At 38.1% G+C, this 22,029-nt stretch overlaps 1 protein-coding gene and 1 pseudogene across 3 annotated transcripts in view; one reads left to right on the forward strand and one right to left on the reverse strand.

Annotated features, from left to right (window-relative positions):
- LOC308429647 (pre-mRNA-splicing factor 18-like) overlaps window positions 1-20,410 on the forward strand; it is a 28,316-nt pseudogene extending 7,906 nt beyond the window's left edge. Inside the window, exons 3-7 of the transcript in view lie at window positions 8,435-9,141; window positions 9,463-9,673; window positions 10,890-10,939; window positions 13,992-14,063; window positions 20,297-20,410. The product of the transcript in view is annotated as a pre-mRNA-splicing factor 18-like (transcript). The remainder of the gene's footprint in view (window positions 1-8,434; window positions 9,142-9,462; window positions 9,674-10,889; window positions 10,940-13,991; window positions 14,064-20,296) is intronic.
- Window positions 1-22,029, reverse strand: part of SPOCK3 (SPARC (osteonectin), cwcv and kazal like domains proteoglycan 3) — a 421,151-nt gene that overhangs the window by 57,986 nt on the left and 341,136 nt on the right. The window lies entirely within an intron of this gene.

The following is a 22,029-nucleotide window of genomic DNA, read 5'->3' on the forward strand; positions in this document are numbered from 1 at the left end:
TCAGGAGCCATTAAAAGAATTACCATGAGGTAAAAAATGAAGATGTAAGCTCAAAGGTGTGTGCATTTGGCAATCATTTTAAATAAAAAGAAGCTGGCTTGCTTTGCAAAAACAACATATAAGGCCTGACAAATGGATGGATTTGAAGTTCATAAAACATTGTAACTACATGCATCAGAAGAACCTTGACATTAAACATTTCCTGACTTGAGTCATGTCACTCCTGAGAAAATAACTTGTAAACCCTGGCCCTGCAATAGACCCTGAAGAATTTGTAAAAAGCATTCTATTACTAGATTCATGGTAACTGGAATCCATAAAGAGCAAAGACATATGTTAACGTTGAGAAACATTTTGAAACTGTATAGTATTTACAAAGAAAGCATTGTCTTAATATTCACGTCATTTATTTAAACATGTCTAACAAAAAAGAAACAGCTAAATCTATACTTTCTTAAATTTTAGAATAAGTACAAAATGTACTTTTATTCTTTGTTTACAGTGTTAACTACAACTCAAGCATTTGTCCTGACCTCGGTAGCAAATTTTATTATTTATGATGATCACTTCATGATGCTTCATATTTTGTACATTTGTTTTAATAATTTATCAGAGATGAATGATATTTTAACATTGTCTTTTTCCTCATAGACCAAGTGGTTCTCAACTAATTTAACCATAATTAACAGGAATTGACTCTTGGTTGACAAAGATGCCTCTGTGTCATCATATTTTTTGGACAAAGTTATTAAAAAAAACAAAGATAGAGAAACAATTTTTAAACATTTTTGCATAAAAGTATACGAAAACATTTTTGTCAATGCTTGGCTATTTTTTCTCCAAAGGTTCAGTGTGCATTAAGATCTTACGACTTACAATAAGCATAAAGTACATGTACAACAGGATAAAACCCAGAATTAGTCAAAGTATTCTTAGAGTGTAAGGATTAAGCATAATGTTTTTTTTTTTTTTTCTTTTCTTTCTTTTTTTTCTTGAACTTCACACAGTCTGTGAGTTGTTTCTGGGGTGTACAGAGCTTTCTAGGGTTAGTATCCCATTATCAGTGACTGCATATTATGTCTGTTCTTTTCTGACTGGGTTATCCTAATCAGGATGATATACTCTAGATGCAACCATTTTCTTATAAATTTCATTAAGTCATTGTTTCTGATAGCTGAGTAGTACTCCATTGTGTAAATGTACCACAATTTTTGTATCCATTCATCTACTGAAGGACATCTGGGTTCTTTCCAGCTTCTGCCTATTATAAATAGAGCTGCTATGAACATTGTGGTCCATGTATCTTTGTTGTATATTGGAGTGTCTCTGGGGTATATGCACAGAAGTGGAATAGCTGGATCTTCAGGTATTACTATGTCCAATTTTCTGAAGAATAGTCAGACTGATTTCCAGAGTGGTTGTATCCATTTACAACACCACCAACAGTGCAGAAGTGTTCCTCTTTCTCCACATCCTTGCCAGCATCTGCTGTCATCTGAGTTTTGGACCTTGGCCAAACTGACTGGTGAGAGGTGGGATCTCAGGGTTGTTTTGATTTGCATTTCCCTGATGGCCAAGGATGTCTAGCACTTCCTTAAATGTTTCTCAGCCATTCAATATTCCTCAATTGAGAACTTTTTGTTTAGCTCTGTACCACATTTTTTAACTTTATTTTAAAAAACAAAGATAAATGTACAGATTTAAAAGCATTTTTGCATAAAAGTATACAAAAACATTTTTAAAAGGTTGTAATTAAGTATTTGTGGGTACCTATACTTACACATATGTATATATGTAACAATAATATAGTAAAAGAGGTTATTAATTTGAGGAGATAGGAGAGAAACTGGGAGGGGCCATAGGAAAAAAGGGGGATGTGATACAGTTGTATTTTAATTAAAATATATTCTTTTTTTTTTTCTTGAACTTCACATAGTTTGTGAGTTGCTTCTGGGGCAGTCCAAGCCTCTGGGGTTAGCATCCCACTATCAGTGACTGCATATTATGTCTGTTCTTTTGTGACTGGGTTATCTCACTCAGGATAATATTCTCTAGATGCATTCATTGTCTTAAGAATTTCGTTAAGTCATTGTTTCTGGTAGCTGAGTAGTACTCCATTGTGTAAATGTACCACAATTTTTGTATCTATTCATCTACTGAAGGACATCTGGGTTCTTTCCAGCTTCTGGCTATTATAAATAGAGCTGCAAAGAACATTGCAGTGCATGTATCTTTGTTGTGTGTTGGAGCTTCTCTGGGGTAAATGCCCAGAAGTGGAATAACTGGGTCTTCAGGTAGTACTATGTCCATTTCTCTGAGGAATCACCAGACTGATTTCCAGAGAGGTTGTATCAGTTTACAACCCCACCAACAGTGGACAAGTGTTCCTCTTTCTCCACATCCTCGCCAGCAACTGTTGTCATCTGAGTTTTGGATCTTGGCCAATCTGACTGGTGTAAGGTGGGATCTCAGGGTTGTTTTGATTTGCATTTCATTGATGGTTAAGGATGTTGAGCACTTTCTTAGATGTTTCTCAGCCATTCCATATTCCTCAATTGAGAAATTTTTGTTTAAGTCTTTACCCCATTTTTAATAGAGTTGGTTGATTCTCTGGTATCTCCCTTTTTGAGTTCTTTGTGTACCTTGGATATTAGGGCTCTATCTGATGTGGGGTTGGTAAATATCTTTTCCTACTCCATCAGCTGCCGTTTTGTTTTTTGACAGTGTCCTTAGCCTTACAGAAACTTTGTAATCTCATTGAGTCCCATTTGTCAATATATGACCTTAGAGCACAGGCTATTGGTGTTTTGTTCAGGAAATTTTCACTTGTGCTTATGTGTTCTAAAGTTTTCCCTACTTTCTCATCTAATAGTTTCAGTGTACCTGTTTAACGTTTTTGTGACTATTGTGAAGGGTATCTTTTCCCTAATTTCTGTTTCCACATGTTTGTCCTTTGAATATAGGAAGGCTACTGGTTTGTTTGAGTTAATTTTATATCCAGCCACTTTGCTCAAGTTGTTTATCAGCTGTAGGAGTTCTCTGTGGAATTTTTGCATCAGTGTACATAAGTGAGATTGGTCTGAAGTTCTCTTTCCTTGTAGGGTCTCTGTGTGGTTTAGGAATGAGGGTTGTTGTAGCCTCAAAAAATGAGTTAGGTAGTTTTCCATCTGATTCTATCTTCTGGGATAGTTTGGAGAGTATTGGTATTATGTCTTCAATAAATGTCTTATAAAATTCTGACCTAAACCCATCTGACCCATTTTTTTTTTTTTTTTTTTTTTTTTTTTTTTGCTTTGGAGGCTTTTGATGACTGCTTCTATTTCTTTAGGTGTTATGTTATTATTTAGATGGTTTACCTGGTCCTGGTTAACTTTAGTATCTTGTACCTGTCTAGGAATTCATCCATTTCCTCCAGATTTTCCAGCATTGTTGAGTATAGGCTGTTGTAGTAGGATCTGATGATTTCTTGAATTTCCTCAGGTTCAGTTGTTATTTTTCCACTTTCCTTTTTGATTTTGTTAATTTGGATACTCTCTCTTTGCCCTCTAGTTAGTCTGGCTAATGGTTTATCAATCTTGTTATTTTTCTCAAAGAACCTGCTCTTGGTTTTGTTGATTCTTTGAATGGTTCTTTTTGTTTCATTTGGTCTATTTTGCCCTAAGTTTGATTATTTATTTCTGTTTACTCCTCTTGGGTGCATCTACTTCCTTTTGTTGTCATCATATCTTAATGAGTAATATTAACTAATTAGGCTATTTCATGACACTTCAATCTCTACTAAGTTATATATTACCCCTGAAACTATAAAATACAGTTGAGTGAACCATATATATAAGTGTCTGTGTGTATATGTATCTTAAATGCATACTTACTGTATAATAAACATTTAATAAATATGATAAAATTAAATTTTCTTATTAAATTTTGACTATTTGTTTTTCTCTTTTAGATTATATATCTCCAAAATAAAGGTTTAATAATTGTTGTTGCCACTGAAGGCATTGTTCATATATACTAATATATTTAATTAAATGTAAAATTACAAACGAGGATAGCATCAAACATTATGTGCCATAGCAAGCATCTATAATTCACTGTTGAATTTTTCAATTTCTAACTACTCCATAGTGAATTGGTACAGATTATAAAGAATATAATGTTGATGATGTTTTGTTCCATCATCTGCACTAGATTTCATATATGTTTCAAATCCATAAACACTAGTTAGAAAAAAGTTCTTTCTGATCAATATGGATGTTATACTAATTGAAACAAAGAAAGCATTTTTCTAACATATCTATTTTGACAGAAGCCGAAGAACATAAATATTCAGAGAATTTTGTATTCTGCATGCTAAGTTAGGATTGTATCATTTTAAATAGCTTTCCGATATCCACACCAGCATTTGTCCATACTGAATTCCTTCTTTTCAGGGACTCAAAATCTATCTGGAATACAGGATGGAGCCCACTACTAACAGTGACACTTTTGTTTCCACAGTGTGCCCAATAGACATGTGGACACAGCTGAAAACTTTATAGCCTTTCCTTTGTAAATGTTTTCCTCCTAGTGTAGGGGAATGGACAAGCGGTGAGATGGTAGTGGGTAGGTGGGAGGGAGACCACCCTCAGTGAAGCAGATAGAGTAGGTGAGATATGGGGGTTCCAGAAGGGAAACCAAGACAGAGGATAATATTTGAAATGTAAATGAATAAAATTATTATTATTAATAATAATAATAATAATAATAATAATAATAATAATAATAATAATAAAGAAAACCCAATGATCTGTATTGGAGATTTTTTCTAGAGCTTTGATTCAGTTGTAAATCTGCATGTCAAAATGCTGAAGGTCCACAATTTGTTTTTGATTGATCAATAAAGATGTGTGAGTCCAAATGGCAAGCAAAGGGATATGTGGCAGGACCCTTAGCGTTGCAGGGGCTAGAACTCAGTGGGGAGAAGATGGTGGATTGTAGGGTTATGATGAGATGGGGATCAGATTAGAGCTGAATGGGAGAGTGCGCTAATAAGCCATGTAAGTATTCAGCAAAAGCTCCACACTATAGACCTTCAGAGAAACAAGGATAACTGACTGGATACTCTAACAGAGAGAACTGAACAGAAGAAATAAAAAGCTTCTAAATTCTTGTTATTGAATAATGTACTTGCATTTTAAATTCCATGATTATAGCTTTTAGTTTAAATTTTGAAAGAGAAAATAGCTGGGTTATGGGGATTTAAGAAAGTCAGGAGAGTGCCAGCAAGGGTAAAAATCTCATTTGCTGAGTTCAATATGGAGGTTATCAAATCTAGTGTAAGATCCAAATAATAAAGAAAAATGAGTTTCAGTTGCCACCAAATACATTTAACCATGAAATATCATAAACAAGGTGTCAACTGTTGAAAGGACAGACAGGAATCCCAAGGCAGAAAGCAAAAGGTAACACTGTTATCCAAGTCTCCTAAAAGGTCTCAACTGGCTGGAGAGGTGGATCAGAATTGGCAATGCCTGTTTTCCATACCAAAAAAAAAAAAAAAAAAAAAAAAAACTGAGTTTGGCTCCCAGTATCCACATTAAGTAGATCACAATTGCATGTAACTTTAGGGCCATGTTTGTTTATATGCCACAACCTACACCCAGACACATATACACACCTAATTGTGAAATCTCTCAGACACCAGACCACCAACCAGGCAGCATACAGCAGCTAATATGAGGCTGCCTAAACATATGCAGCAGAGGTTTTGGTTCAGTCAGAGAAGCACCTAATCCTCAAGGGACTGGAAGCCCTAGGGAGTGGGGAGGTCTGGTGGGGTAAAGTTGAGGGGTGGAGGACATCCTCATGGTGGGTGAGGTATGGGATGTGAACAGTCATAAGGTGGGCTTGGAGATAAAGTTTGGACTGCATCAATAAATAACAAACAAACAAACAAATAAATAAATAAATAAATAAATAAATAATATTTATAAATTAAGAATAAGAAATATACTGGAAAGTCTCCAACAGTGAAAATTTATACCTCAGTATCATTCAGTATCATTCAGCAATTTCAGTACTAAGTGTCTATCTAAAGGAACAGCCATTTGGTGCCAAAGAGACCTTTATGTTCTCTTGTGTATTATAACACTGTTCATAATAGTCAAGAAAGGAAAAGATCTTACGTGCACAATCTGAAGATACATAAAACCATACGTTTCACATACATTATGAGAACATGGTCATCTGTGAACTCACAGATAGAAGTGGGGTTTGTTATATTAATGAAAAAAAAAACAAAGCTTCAAAAGACAAAAATTCCACCATTTAATCAAGTTGGGATTGAAACTCAATGATCTCCCAAAAATCAATAATAAAATAGGAGTTACTGGAGGTTGGCTGTTGCTGGGAGTATCTTAGTTAAGGTTTTACTGCCCTGCTGTAAACAGACCCCATGACCAAGGCTACTCTTATAAAGAACAACATTTAATTGGGGCTGCCTCACAGGTTCAAAGGTTCAGTCCATTATCATCAAGGTGGGAGCATGGCAGCATTGAGGCAGGCAAGGCCCTGGAGGAGCTGAGAGTTCCCACCCCTTGTTCAGAAGACAGCTAGGAGAAGACTGGCTTCAGGTCTTAAAGCCTACACTTACAGTGACACATCTACTCTAACAAGGGCTCACCTAATAGTGCCACTTCCTAGACCAATCATATTCAAACCATCCTAGGGAGGGTGGGTTAAAGTTGATCTGTATGTACTAAGGAGGAGAGAAATAGGTGTTGGAGGCTCTGGATACAATTTTATAAAAAGTTGATTAGAAATAATAAAAGCACAATTAACTTTTCCAAAATGTATCAGAAATGAAGTTGAAAGGTTTTGAAATGCACATGTGTACACACACAGACACACAGACACACACACACACACACACACACACACACACACACACACACACTAAAACGTTGTTAGAAAAGATAGTACTGTTTTACTTGATTTAAATACTGAAAATATATAAAAATATATAAGAAAATTTTTTCTAACATTCAACAATTCTGTACAGTTTTGAATTTTGATTCATGTATTAGATGTGAGCAAATTTAGTTCTTAAAAACTCAACAGAAATAAACCATTTATAGACTATATTGTGTTTTCTAGAAGTTCATTAATATTATCGCATCATTAAAGGTATTATGGTCTCTAGGCATTTGTGGTAATATAGTTTAAAATTAATACATATAAGCATTTTGATTTCATCTTTTATCAGTGAAGTATAATGAATTTTCTGTTTGAGTGATTCCATTTCATGAAATAATTAATATAAATATTACAGTTTTCATATCAGAGAAACACAGCTGGTTATCCTCATAGCTTCAAATTAATGTTCCTTACACATATGCCGTTCATGATGAATGTATTATAGAGCTTACAAATGATTTAAATTAAATTACATTTTCATGAAGCAAATCTGATCTCATCATCTCATCACCTCTGACAAAGCCAATGATACCTATGCCTTGGGACAAAATTTAAACCATTACCGTATACAAAGAATGAGCAATACATAAGCAGGAAAGCATTTCAGTGTTTGCCATCTATTAACATAAAATAACAGGGAGGTGGAGACCGAAGGGTAGGGGACTTCAGAGAGGACTCCCAATGATATCAACACTCTCCTCCAGTTACATCACTTTGAACAACAAGAACCCTCTAAATAACATCACACAATAACCTGAAGTTCATCTTTAATTAACTATTTATTGTAATAATTACCAGCTTTCGTGAGGAACTTCTACAAAAAGAAAACCTCAAAAATATTTTTAAAAAATATTATGATTTTGAAAAAAACCTATATGATCACAAGATACATTGACTATTATACAATGAATATCCAATGTTATATTATTCAATAAGAGTATGTTTGATTGAAAGGCTATTTATATGCTCAGTGGGTAGTGGCTCAGCATGTAAAGGCTCTTGCTGACAAGTCTGAAACCCTGAGCTCAGTCCTAAGGATGCACAGAACATCAGAAAGGAGCTGGGCCTTGTATGCTGCTTTCTGCTACACTCCATATACTCATAACAACATACTTACCCCAAATAAATAAAAAGTAAATAATTTTCATTTAAACAAAATGTAAATTTAAAACACTTAAAGATAATACTGATGTATTTCTTAAGGTAGATGGAAGACAACTGTTGGAGGAAGAAACTGAAAGAGTTCTCTGATAACTGTGCTCCCATTGTGTGGTGGTTCGTCTTCTCCTCTCTCCCCTGGAGGGTGAGGTTACCTCCAAGGAGCTGGAGAGGAAAAGTGGAACTTAGACTCTGGTATCAAGATGGACATCCTGAATTCAGAGATTCTGCAGAATAGGAAGCTGTAGGACAGAAACCTGCTGGCACATCTCAGTTGGTAACTGCCAAGAATGTTTGAAACTTTTGGTAAAACTTGTAGTTGCTGGTGGCAACTTCTGGAAAAAAATAAAGTTCACCACACTGTCTATGGAAAATAAGAGGTACTTTAAGCAGAGTGAACTTTCAAAAAAAAGAACAGGAAGCATATTTGGAATGATGTAGCTACAAGATACCACCAAAAGAGAATGACCAGAAACCACTGATGTCATCAAATCCAGTGCTGGAACTTGAACTAGCAGAAGCAAAACTTCCCATGATTCTTTTTCAGCAAGAGTCATCAGAAGACAGAGAGAGAGAGAGGAGAGCCAATGAGACTGTTTGGGAAAACCGACTATGATGATTTCCAGGATTTAAGAACAACAGAGATTCTTTCAGCACAAGCTAACAAGGGCTAAAGGAGTGATCTGATAGCAGCCTTGGCCACGATTGACCAGCAGTACTTAATTGAATTATGGGTGGTCAGGAACCCTGAGCAGAGAACACACAGAATGACCTGAACGTTTACGAGGGAAACACTACCACTGAAGATTTAGAGGCACTGGGGAAAGGGAAAAGCGATGTTCATAGGACACGGACATCATCACCAAATTCCTGAAGTTTCTTCTTGGTATTTGGGATAAAGAATTGATTGTCATTGAGGATTAAGTGAAACTCAGCATGCAGGGCAAACTGAACAGTGCTAGCCAGAAGCAGAGTCCTACCTCAGACTACTATTCAGAAAGCTCCAAACAAGGAATCTTCCTGCTGGTATTAAAAAATCAACACAGGTCCATGGGTCCAGCTGCATGTGTAGCAGAGGATGGCCTTGTTGGGCATCAATGAGAGGAGAATTCCTCGGTCCTACTAGGCTCTATGCCATGTTATAAGAAAATATCAGGGCAGAGAGGCTGGAGAATGGGAGCGGGGAGGCACTCTCATAGAAGCAGGGGGAGGGAGAATGGGATAAGGGGTTTATGGAAGGGAAACCTGGACAGAGGATAACATGTGAAATGTAAATAAAATATATCTAAAAAAAGAGAGAAAAAGAATCAATAATCAACATTTTTAAGTTAATGTTGCAGGAGGCAGGTGCTGTTTACCCTCAGACGGTCATTGGAATTGCTCCCTGGTCTATTGGTGTCACTATGGTTGGTATCTATGCCAGAACTGGCAGGGAAAAGATTTTTTTTTCCCAAGCATGTTGCACATGCTTTAAATGATGAAACCCCAAGAGGAATTCAGGGACTGAAGAGGTTAATGGGGATCTGCCAGAAGCACTTTCCTACTGACCCATCCACATGTCTGGAGTATATAATGCACTAGAAGATGTGTGGTCAGGTTGTGTAACAGGAAGCCTCCTCCTGCTGCCTGTGGACTTCCGGCTTTGCCACAGCAAAGCGGGGAGTGTTCTTCCTTGCAGATCCACTTGCTGCAATTCTTGTTGACTCTAAGAACTGTGCTGGTTTTCACCTGTTACTAGACTGAAAACTAATTTTCATGTCTTGATTTCATTTTAATCAGCTGAAAATTATGTTTTAAAGATGTTATTCATAGTTTCAATGTGTAGGCAGCAACCACCACAAAAAAAGGGGGGTTTGGGATGACCATTCTCAAAATCCAAAATGGGTCACTGGCTACTTAGAAATATTTGAGGGTGGCTTTAAACTTTCTGTAAATTATTGTGATTTGCACATTTTTCTGTGTAGTACTTATAGAAAATATAATTTTATTGTATTTCAACAAAAGTGTGGGACCATTGAATGTTCCTTCACAGTGTTTACATGTTCTTGGACTCTTTGTCATTTTGCAATAGAGTGTATGTAACATTACTATTGAGTGTCATTTTTTTCTTGTGTTTCTGACTTGCTGTTCTCTGTAAGCAGAGCATGTTTGTCATCTTTCGGGACTGACAGAATTAGTAGGAGATGGAAGGTTGAAAATAAAGATGGCTACTATACAGACTAAGTTCAAATCACCAGGGCATCGAGGCCAGGGGTGAGGAAGTGGGCCATGGAGCCATCTGAGAGCAGCATCCTTATGACGGGATGCTGGAGAGTTCCTGGCTCCATGGTGCCTCACTCACTCCTCTCTCATCTCACTAAAGGAGGATTTGCTCTAAGTCTCACATAGTGGAACTCTGATCACTGTGACCACACCTCACTCAGAGAAGGAGAGTGGGTGGGCCAAATCAGGACTGACAGTTTCTCAGCTCCATGCTGTAAGTACAGTTTTGGGCAAGTGTGTCCAGCTTGCTGAGCTTTGGCTTCCTTATCTCACAGTGATGATAAGAATATTTACCTCACATCGATATCGTGTAGAATGCTGAGCCCACTGCCTAAAGGATGGCAACAAATCAGCATTAATGTTTACTACAGTGTAGACTGAGGGCCCTTATGGAGTCCTGTGGCAACAGGGAATGGTGTGTACTTGTATAACAACAATGATAACAATTGTATCAGCAGCAATAGTAGTAAATAGTGAAATCATTGTTAAGTTTTTCCTGTCTTTACTTTCAGCCAGGTCCAAATATAGGAGTGCAGAAAGTGACACCTGGAGGCTGCTGCAGGCGGGTCAGCTTCACAGTTGCTTGTGCTGGTCCCTCTTGAGCAAGAGAGAAAGCCACTCTTGTCCACTCAAAGTCCAAGGCATGCACAGATAGGATATTCTCTGCCAGTTAATGCAGGGTGGCAGCTGTCTTATGTATAATCAGTGATTCCTTGCACCACAGTAGAAGTCTTTTTGTAGGATGAAATCAAGTAGAACTTAGGGGGATTTGACTTAGGAAAGGAGAAACTTTCATGGGATGTGTAACAAATCCTTAATGTGACATTTGGTTTTGTTGTGAAGGGCTCTTTTACAAATGCTATTGGAAATGCCCAAGGAACTTATTCTTCATCTACTGTTAGATCACACAGCATGGTAAGTCATTCTATGTTGTCTTCCTTTCTACTTTTAATATTCTGCATAAATTAGAAACTATATCATATTACATCTGTCCTTACAAAAATTGATCTTTGTGGGCTGGAGATTTGTTATTTTTTGTTTGTTTGTTTGTTTGTTTTTGTATTTGGAGCTTCTTTAGCTTGTGAGGGTGTATGTATTCTACAGGACTGTGTTGTTAGGCATTCTAAATTTGGGTAGAGAGAAGCATATGTGGGTCTCTCAGTAACGTTTTGCATAACCAAAATTAAAAAGCTATGTACAGATTTAAGAGGTTATAGGGACACTCCTAGGATATGTAGGAAAATAACTTTTCTTTCAAGTCATGGGAATTTTATTTCTGTATATACTATATACAGAAATTTTTGTTTCGAGATTGTTTTTTAAAACAATAAAGACATATCTTTTCTTAAAAAAGAAAAAAGGTATGGAACGTCTCAAGCCTATATGAACCCTGAGGTCCAGGTCTTCAACTGGACTTGGCAGTATAAACACAGTGTCTCATTTGGGGCCACTCTCATGGTCTCAATCATCTATCTGAAAAGTATAACCAGAATTAAAGAGGCCTCAGTTCTCAAACATCTTACTCAACCACACAAGATGACTTTTGAACAAATATTTTCTCTTATGAGTTTATTTATTTTTAGATTTATTTTATTTTCTGTTTGTGCATTTTGCCTGCATGCATGTATGTACTTTGTGCCTACAGAGGGCAGATGAGATCATCAGATATCAGATCCCCTGAACCTAGTTATGGACTACTAAATGGGTACTGGGTTTCAAACCAGTACTCTTAGTACTGACCAGTGATGTGGAGGTATATGGTTTCTTTACAAAGTTAGCTGTGTCAGAAGGTGTTTTACTGGGGCAGACACATGAAATATTTTCCTAAAGCAGACAGGTGAAATGCCTTGCTAAAGCCTCCACATGAAAAACCATGTGATGAAGGATTTCTTGGTTAGGAATCACATGTATTAATTTACCTTACATTGCATTGCTCAGCTCCATATGTAGTCATTCTATAGAGAGAACTGTACCAAAAACCTTTTTAAATTAATTTTTATTGGATATTCTCTGTACTTACATTTCAAATGTTATCCCCCCTTCCCCCTACTCCCACTCACACTCCCCCTCAACATACTTCCATGAAGATGCTTCCACTCCCAACCAATCTCTCCCACCTTAGGGCCTTGGAATTCCACTACATTGGGAAAGCACACCTTCACTGGACCAAAGGCCTCTTCTCCCATTGATGCCAGACAATGCTATCCTCTGCTATAGATGCAAATGGAACCATGGGTCTTCTCCATGGTATTTTAGTCCCTGGGAATTACAAAGTATTTGATTGGTAGATAAGGTTGTTCTTCACATGGGGTTGCAAATTCTTTCAGTGCTTACAGTCCTTTCTCTAGCTCCTTTATTGCGGTCTCTTTGTTCAGTCAGATGGTTAGCTGCAAGCATCCTCAACTTTATCTGTATGATTCTTGCAGAACCTCTGAGGAGACATCCATATCTGGTTCTTGCAAGTAAGCACTTCTTGGCATCAGCAATAGTGCTTGGGTTTGGTGTCTGCATATGGACTGGATCCCCAGGTAAGGCAGTCTTTAAATAGTCTTTTCTTTAATTCCTGCTCCTCTATTTGTCCCTGTATTTCTTCCTCTGAGTGTTTTGTTGTCCCTTCTAAGAAGGACTAAGGCATCAACATTCTGGCCTTCCTTAAAGATTTGTGAATTGTTTTTTGGGTATTCAGAGCTTTTGCGGGTTAGTATCTACTTATCAGTGAGTGTATAATATGTGTGTTCTTTTGTCACTGGATTAGCTGGTGATGTTCTGGTAGTTTCTTGCCACTTTTGTGGACTCAGGATGATTGGCAGAATGGTGTCAGTCAAAACAATTTCACATAGTGAGGCAAGAGCAGTGGGAGGATACTCGATGTTTGGAAGGAGTGTAAATATGACTGAACGGACAATGCTAGTGAGACTGCATAGCTAACTTTGCAGTGCTTCTTTGATCTCTCATCTTTATCTTTGTTGAACTTCCGTTTGTTGAGAAAGGCAAAGAACTCCTCTTGGTGTTCCCGCTGGACACATTCAGTGCTGTTGACTTGTGCCAATTCAGTGGAGGCCTGGCTATTTCAGTTATCTCCTTCCATCAATCCTGATTCATGATTACTATCCACAACCTCCTGACCTGAACTGCTGTCATAGTCAGGAAATGTTTGTAAGTGGATCTAGCTGCCTTGCTAATTCCTGTGAACTGGACTGCAGATTTCCGGACCATGCAGATTGTATTTGCTCCAGTTTCTAAACAGGTCCACTTTATCCATATTTTAATAACCTCTCATTTAATTTCCTCTGGTGGGTGATGGGCTAGAAGGAAAGTTAAAGCATTTGCGAGCCCTTATTAAAAGTAGGTTTTTAAAAAACTAAGCTATAGATCAGTTGCTCTAGTCCCATGATTCTCTTCTTGGTATATATCCCAGATACAAGATAAGGCCTTACTTTCATTCAGCATTAAAGTAACTGCCTTTAGCCAAGAAAAATAATACTATCTTCTCAAATGCTTAGTTCAAATCTTAAGAAGAAATGCAGTTCCCAACTAGTGAATATTGTCACTTTCATTGAAAGATTACTTCTTAAAACTCTAATGTGTTTCTTTAACCCTTTCTATTTTTACAGATTAAAGAAGGCTACCAGAAACAATACTGTCAAACTTATGAATTTGGGAAAACTATTAATGATACTCAAGAGGTAATCTTGTAACTTTGCAATACCATCCTATAGAAGACAGAATAGGGTTATAGGATTTTTGTTATTTTTGTTTAGATGCCCAATAAGATGCTGATATATGGTTGTAAAATCAGCACATGGGATCTGGATTTCATTCCATTTTGTTCCATATTGTCCACCCCAACTGAACATTATATGTGGTATGTAGATGAAAACATCTCTTTTTAGGAGAGCACTGCCAATAGGGCCATTATTTTAATGGATATTTTTTGCAAGGTTTCCAGATGTTTGCTCCTGATGCATGAATCTAACTTAGTAAACATCTTACTGCATAGTTACACCTTGATTCATTAAGCTTAACTTATGTAGGCATAGATGAGGACAAAACTTTTTCTCTGATTTTACTGATCTACAGAGTTCTGGTACATGGTCTGGCCATCTGAAAAATTACAATTCATCTTACTAAACAAGACGTATTATTCATGATGTCAAAGGAGGGTCTTTATACACCTAGTTGCCTAATGATCCCCATGACATTATAATTAAGAAGTGATGGTGAACTTATAATTCTGACCAGGAAAAAGCATCTCAAGCTGTTGTGTCAGACTTCCTCGTGTTGTACATCTTGTAGCAGACATCAGTGGAAAAAAATATCAGGAGTCTCTTGCTGATGTCTATGTCAAAACTTGTCCAGGGTGTTTCAGATGGACTTTTTATTTGTTGTCTAATAAAGGCACAACTTCTAATTATCATCTTAAAAGTTCTCCCAGTAGGAATTATAATACTAATGACAGTTTACATTTTGTAATTAAAAATTTTACATCACACACTGGGGATGAAAGTTATCACCAAATAGCTATAGCATGTACTAGATCTTCCCCATTAGTTTAGTTTTATTTGGCACTTTATGAGCCTTGGTAAGCAGTGCTAATACCTGGAAACTAAGTATCCACATTCTTGATCTTATAGGGACATTTCTAATAGAAACACATAATAGAGTATATAGTAAATTCCTAAAAAAATATGTCTCTCAAAAAAATGAGAAAACCCACATTTGGCAAACTAGGAAGCAAAGTATGCACTACCACCAGTGGTTAAGATATATTTCTTGATGGCAGCATATAGATGTATTTTATGTATTGATACATTCAGTTAGTCTGTATATTTTAATTGGTGTGTCACTAGCTTTGATATGTAATGCTAATGTTGAAGTATATGTGTTAGTTGAGGTCACTATGTTCATTTGGGGATTGTTGTACTCTCAGTGGTGTTTTTGAATTTTAATAATAATACCTTAAGTTTTTGACAGGCTATTTCTATACTCACTCCTCTATTCCACCCAAAACAATGCTTCTTATATTTTCCATAGATTTTTTTTTGGTTAGATATAAATTTTTAGGCTGTTTATATAATGAAAAGTTCCTTTCCTCCTCCCACATTAAAAATAATTTTGTTGAATATATCAAATGAGACTTTCTATTACAGCCTTTTAAGACTTTAGTATACTGCTCCAGATTCTTATGGCTTTCAAATCTCCACTGATAAATCCACCAACACAATAAAGAAAGACAGGATGAACACACACACACACACACACACACACACACACACACACACAAAATAAATAAATAAATAAATAAATAAATAAATAAATAAATAAATAAATAAGTCTTAAAGACAGAACAATATTCAACCAATATGAAGTGGCTACATATACTTTGAAATGCCATCTATTAAAAAATAAAAACTTAAGACAAAAGAGTGGTGACTTAACTTGAAAAAAATCTGGCATGAAACCACTTTAAAACAAATTACATATTATTGAGGATAAGGACAAAATGAAGTGCAATTATGGCAGAGATTATTTTATTTCATTTTCTAGATAATCATCTTATTTTAACAGAGGAATGCTTTGAGAGTCCTCACTAGATTTAGCCATTCAATAGAAAGAGAATAAGAATTGTAACAATTCCTGTGGTATCAGCTGTGATGCACAATCACATAGAATTGCAAGCTAATTTAGTCAGGATATTTTAGTGGACTACAATTTATAGAATGAATATTTATGTATATATACAAAGGGGATTTTTTGGAATGGCATATACTTTGTGATTCAGCTAGCACCACAATTGTTATCTATCAACTAAAGTTCTAAGAATCCAATAGTTGTTCAGTTCACAATTCTTGATGTCTCATCTTGCCTTTGATACCTTCTCTAATCCTGAAGAAGTTGGCTCTAGTACCAGTGAGGGAACAGACTTGTCAGCAAGAGCCAATGGGAGCAGGTGAATAAAGCATGCTTCCTTTTTCTATGCCCTTTGTATTGGCTAATAGCAAAAGATCTGCTCCAGATTCGTAGTGTACTGTCCTAGCTCAAAAGATCTGGATCAAAGGTGTATTTTCTTGTGCATGTAATTTAATTAAAATAAATCAATCTGAGTTATACCCAGACATTTGAGTTTTGCCTAATTCTGAATGTACTGAAGTTGACAATAAGCATACTCATCACATAAGCTATGTGAATTTTTGCTAAGTATGTAGTAGGTATTTTCATCCTCATTGTCACCATATTTTCAATAGTTATAAGGTCCATCAGTACTGACTAAGATAAATAATATAAAGGCTTATTATGAGTCTATAATAAAAATAATATCTGGGGTTGAAAACAATTTACTTCTTCCACAAGGAGTTCTTTGCATCAGCAGTAGTGTCTGGATTTGGTGTGTGCATGGGACAGATCTCAAGATGGGCTATCTCTGGATGGCCTTTCCTTCAGTCTCTACTCATATTATATCCCTGTATTTTTTAGAGAAGTATTATTCTGGTTTAAACATTTTGAGTTTGGTGAGTGGCACCTTCCCTCAACTAGGGGCCATGTCTATCTACTGAAGGTGCTGTCTTCAGGTTCCATCTGCCATCTGTTTGGGATTTCATCTAATCTCATTCTCATTCAGTCCTGGGGGCCTCTAGCACACCTGATCTGTGGGGCTTACTGTTGATTTCTCTGTTCTCAGCCTTCCCCTGCTACACAATTCTATTCTTCTGGCTCTCTGTATTTCTCTCATGTCTCTTACCATACCTAAATCTACCCCCCCTTTCTTCTTCCCCTCCCCTTTCCCACCAAGAACTCTCCCTCCTTCTACCTCCCATGGTTATTTTGTTCCCTGTTCTAAGTGGGATTGAAGCATCAACACTGTAGTGTTCCTTCTTCTTAAGCTTCATTTGGTCGTAAGTTTAATCATGGGTATTCTGAATTTTGGGCTCATACCTACTTATCATTGAGCACATGCCATGTATGCCCTTTTGGGTCTTGGTTACCTCATACAAAGTGTTTTCTAGTTTCATCCATTTCCGTTCAAAATGTATGAAGTCATCATTTTTCATAGCTGAGTAGTATTCGTTGTATAAATGTACCACATTTTCTGTGTTCATTCTTTCATTGAAGGACACCTGCATTGTTTCCTGCTTTTAGCTATTAGAAATAAGGCTTCCAGGAACATACTGGAACATATGTTATTGTTATATGTTGGAGCATCTTTTGGATATATGCTCAGTAGTGGTATAGAAGGTCTTTGGTACAACTATTTCCAAATTTTTGAGGAAGAGCCAGATTGATTTCCAAAGTGCTTGTGCCAGCTGTACTCTGAAAGACTTTGCCAGTACAAGACAGATGCAGACACTCACAGCCAACCACTGAACTGAGCCCAGCGACCCCAATGAAAGAGTTGGGGAAGAAATGAAGGAGCTGAAAAAGATTGCAACCCAACAGGAAAACCATATCAACTAAATAGACCCCTCAGTGCTTCCGGGGACTAAACCATCAACCAAAGAGTGTATATGAGTGGGCCCATGGCTTCAACTATATATGTACCAGAGGACTGTCTTATTTGGCATCAATAGGAGAGGGTTGGGACACTTGGTCCTGGGGAACATAGTTGCCTCTGTGAAGGGGGATGCTAAAGGGATGAGGCAAAAATGGGTGGGTGGGTGAACACCCTCTTAAAGGCAAAGGGCAGGCGCCATTGGACAGGGCTTTTGTGGCAGCAAGATTGGGAAGAGGGGGAACATTTGACATGTAAATAAACAAAATAATTAATTAATCAAAAAGCAAAAAATACAATTTGCTTGTTTTTAATTCTTTTAAATCCTTCAATATAGTGCTTAGAATCATAGTGTGTTTATTGCATGTTAATGTTAATATATGACTCAAATACTTGCAGTGTATTGAACACTAAGATTTTAACTTAATGTCACCAATTGAAGTAAAATGCTTTGATTAGAGTTAAGTAGTAACCATTGTTTATAAAATATATTTTATTTTTAATTCTCTTAGAAATAGATTTCATTTCTTCTGGTTTTTACAGTATTTTAAATTACAAATTACCAGCTGTCCAGATTTATATATTATATATTCTTGAAATTTTTTTTTGTTAAGTTCCATTTTTTTTTTCTCTCTCTCCTGTCACCAGTGAAAAGGGTACACACTTCATTATTATACTCAGTGTTGAGAGCTACTGGGGAAAATTGCACTTCTGTATTGTACTTCCTTAGGGAAAAGCTTCTGATATATACTTATGGCATCCATATTAAAATTAATAATAAAACATGCAGTCTTAAAGTTATATCAGCTATAGAAACAACTCAAAATAATTTTTAGTTAAAAAAGTTTAAATTCCTAGGCAAGTGGATGGAACAACAATTCACAGATCTTGAAGGAAAGCCAGAATGTGGATGCCTCAGTCCTTCTTAGAAGGGACAACAAAACACTCAGAGGAAAAAATACAGGGACAAATAGATGAGCAGGAATTAAAGAAAAGATTATTCAGAGACTGCCTCACCTGGGGATCCAGTCCATATGCAGCCACCAAACCAAAGCACTATTGCTAATGCTAAGAAGTGCTTACTGGCAGGAATCAGATATGGATGCCTCCTCAGAGGCTCTGCCAGAGTCATGTTGAGGTTGCATGCAGCTAACCATCTAACTGAACACAGAGAGTCCAATAAAGGAGCTAAAGAACGGACTGAAGGAGCTTAAAGGGTTTGCAACCTCATGGGAAGAACAAAACTATCAACCAATCCAATCCTCCAGAATGACCATGGACTAAACCACCAACCATTGAGCACACACGGAGAGACTCAAGGCTCTAGTTGCATATGTAGCAGCAGATAGTATTGTCTGGCATCAATGGGAGAAAAGGCCTTTGTTCCAGTGAAGGCGTGTTTTCCCAGTATAGAGGAATGCCAAGGCACTAAAGTGGAGAAGGTGGTTGGGAGAGGGTGCACCTTCATGGAAACAAGCAGAGAGGGGTAGGAGTGGGGGAGGGAAGGAGATGACATTTGAAATGTAAATACAGAGAATATCCAATAAAATAATTTTTAAAAAGAATTTAAAACACAATATTGCGAATTCCCTATGTCCATGTGCTAGACACTGTAAATGAAAATACAATGGGACAGACAATGCTTTACAAAGACTTAGGCATTACTGTAATAAACAAAGTCTGCTGGGAGCTTTTACATACACCTTTAATTCCCAGTCCTTTTGAGGTAGAAGCAGACACATCTCTGAGTCCTGCTTGGCCTACAAAGTAAGTTCCAGGATATCCAAAGCTGTTACAGAGAGAAATGTTGTCTGACAAAAAACAGAGAGAGAGAGAGAGAGAGAGAGAGAAAGAGAGAGAGAGAGAGAGAGAGAGCACCAGGCCTATGAGTGATAACTTAATTTTGAATATCTCACTTAATTTTAGCATCTCTTCTGGAACCAGTATCTATGTTTGGAGTAAAAAATAAAAAAAGAATTCAAATTTCTATTTTTGGGGGGCGGGTGTTTGCTGTTCTTCGTGATTTATAACCACCTAAATGCAACCACGTTCATGAACTGTTTCTCTTCTTCCACCACTGAAACCAAGCCATGGGAGTTGCAGCCCTTACCTGCTATGAACCTTCTCTGTGTGTGTGTGTGTGTGTGTGTGTGTGTGTGTGTGTGTGTGTGTGTGTGTGTGTAAGTAACTGAGGGCAGCCTTACACTTCTGAACATCCTTGTGGCACCGATTGCCAGGTGCTAGAATCAAGCATGTGCCAGCGACCCAGTATGTACACTACCAAGAATGGAACCCAAAATTGTTCTCTCTTGTTTGCTTGGCTGAATAGTTTGGATTTCTTCAAGAGGACCTAGAAACTTGGGCCTTTGGTACTTGTGAGAGATACTTTGGTTTTTTTAACTTTAATTAATTTCACTTGTTTTTTATCTTTAGCTAGAGTCTCAGTGGACCCAAACTGGTCTCAAATTCCTGATCTTCTGTCGCTACCTCCCCACTGCAGGCACCATAGGCAGGCACCACCACACCAGGCTCTTGACCAGTCAGTAACTCAATCCCTGAAAATACAGCTGTCACAATCCACACAGACCATCAACATATGCCTCTGAATTAAAGAGGTAATGACTTCAACAAGGTTCTCTTCAACCTCTAGCTGCTCAATACTTATGAACCAGGAAACTGCCCCTACTTCTCAGATAGAGTTCTAATGGGGTTTCCCACCCCAGCCCAATAGACTCAGGAACTGGCGTGTGCAAATGCATCTGGTAACCAGCCGCCTAGAAAACTGCATTCTCTTCCCAGGACCAGCACTAGTTAGAAAGCCTGTGACTTCTGGAGGATGCCATAGTTTCAAGTCTCTGGGCTTCAAACAATGCATATATTTCCACCTCTATGTAGGCACACTTAAGACCATCCCCCACACTCCTGGAATATTTCTAGGTAGTGCCTGAAGCACACAGGTGGATCCGGGTCTTCTCGGCCAGGATCCAGGGATGTAGATAACTGACTGTCTTTTCTGTCCCTGTGGCCTTTAGCTCCTGGCCGATGGATCCACTGGTGCTTCATCATAGCTGACTTCGTGGGGAAGCATCTGCCACACTGAGGGCAAGGGTAAGGACTCTCGCTGCTGTGGGTCCGCCTGTGGGCTGCCATGTCAGAGCTCTGGCTAAAGCAACGTCCACAGTCAGGGCACGAATAAGGCTTTTCACCCCTGTGGGTGCGCATGTGGCACCGAAGATATGCTGTGCGGGCAAAGGCTCTGCCACAGTTGTGTGCAAATAAAGGGGGTTATGCCGCTGTGCACCACCCGCTGGTGCTCACGGAGCCCAGAGCTCTGTCTGAAGCAGCGTTCACAGCACAACAGCAAGGTTTCTCCCCAGTATGGACACAGAGATGGATAATGAGACCAGAGCTATGCGTGAAGGTCCGCCCACAGTCTAGGCAACATTGAGGCCGTTCCCCTCTGTGTATAGCCCGGTGAGTGTTCAGGGAAGAAGGGCGGCTAAAGAATTTATTGCAGTCAGTGCAACGAAATGGCTTTTCACCTGTATGAATGTACATGTGTGCCACCAATGTGGACTGCTGGGTAAAACTATTCCCACAGTCAGAACAGCGATGAGGTCGTTCCCCTTGTGTATGGCTCTGTGCGTGCTCAGGAAAGAAGCCTGGCCAAAGCACTTGTTGCACTCTGGGCAACGAAATGGCTTTTCACCTGAGTGAGTGCACAGGTGCTCCACCAGTTCAGACTGTCGGGAAAAATTCTTCCCACACACATAGCACCCATGATGCTGATCTGCTTTTAGGACAATGCCCTGCAAAGCAACAGTGGGGTGCCCCTGTTGAGGGTCCTTGGACGGCAGATCCAAGTTGCAAGGAAAAGTAGCAAAAGAGGAGCCTCGCTCCTTTAGCCCACCTTCTGTAGAAAATGTCTACTGGATTGGCTCAGTCTCTTCTCTTGGTTTCTTCCTTTCCTCCTCATGTCTGGAGCCTCTGTTGACTTCTGTCTTGCATATGGCCACCTCTGGATCCTGGGCACGGGGGTCCCCACAGTTCGGCCTCTTCCTTAAGCCAGCAGATGAGCGCTGGTTTGGCACCTCGGACTCCAAGAGAGCCCAGGAGACTATAGGTCTCGCGCATCACCTCCGGTACTGGGCTCTCTGCGCGGGCCA

The sequence above is a fragment of the Micromys minutus genome (genome assembly GCF_963924665.1).
Source record: "Micromys minutus genome assembly, chromosome: 14".
Taxonomy (NCBI): Eukaryota; Metazoa; Chordata; class Mammalia; order Rodentia; family Muridae; genus Micromys; species Micromys minutus.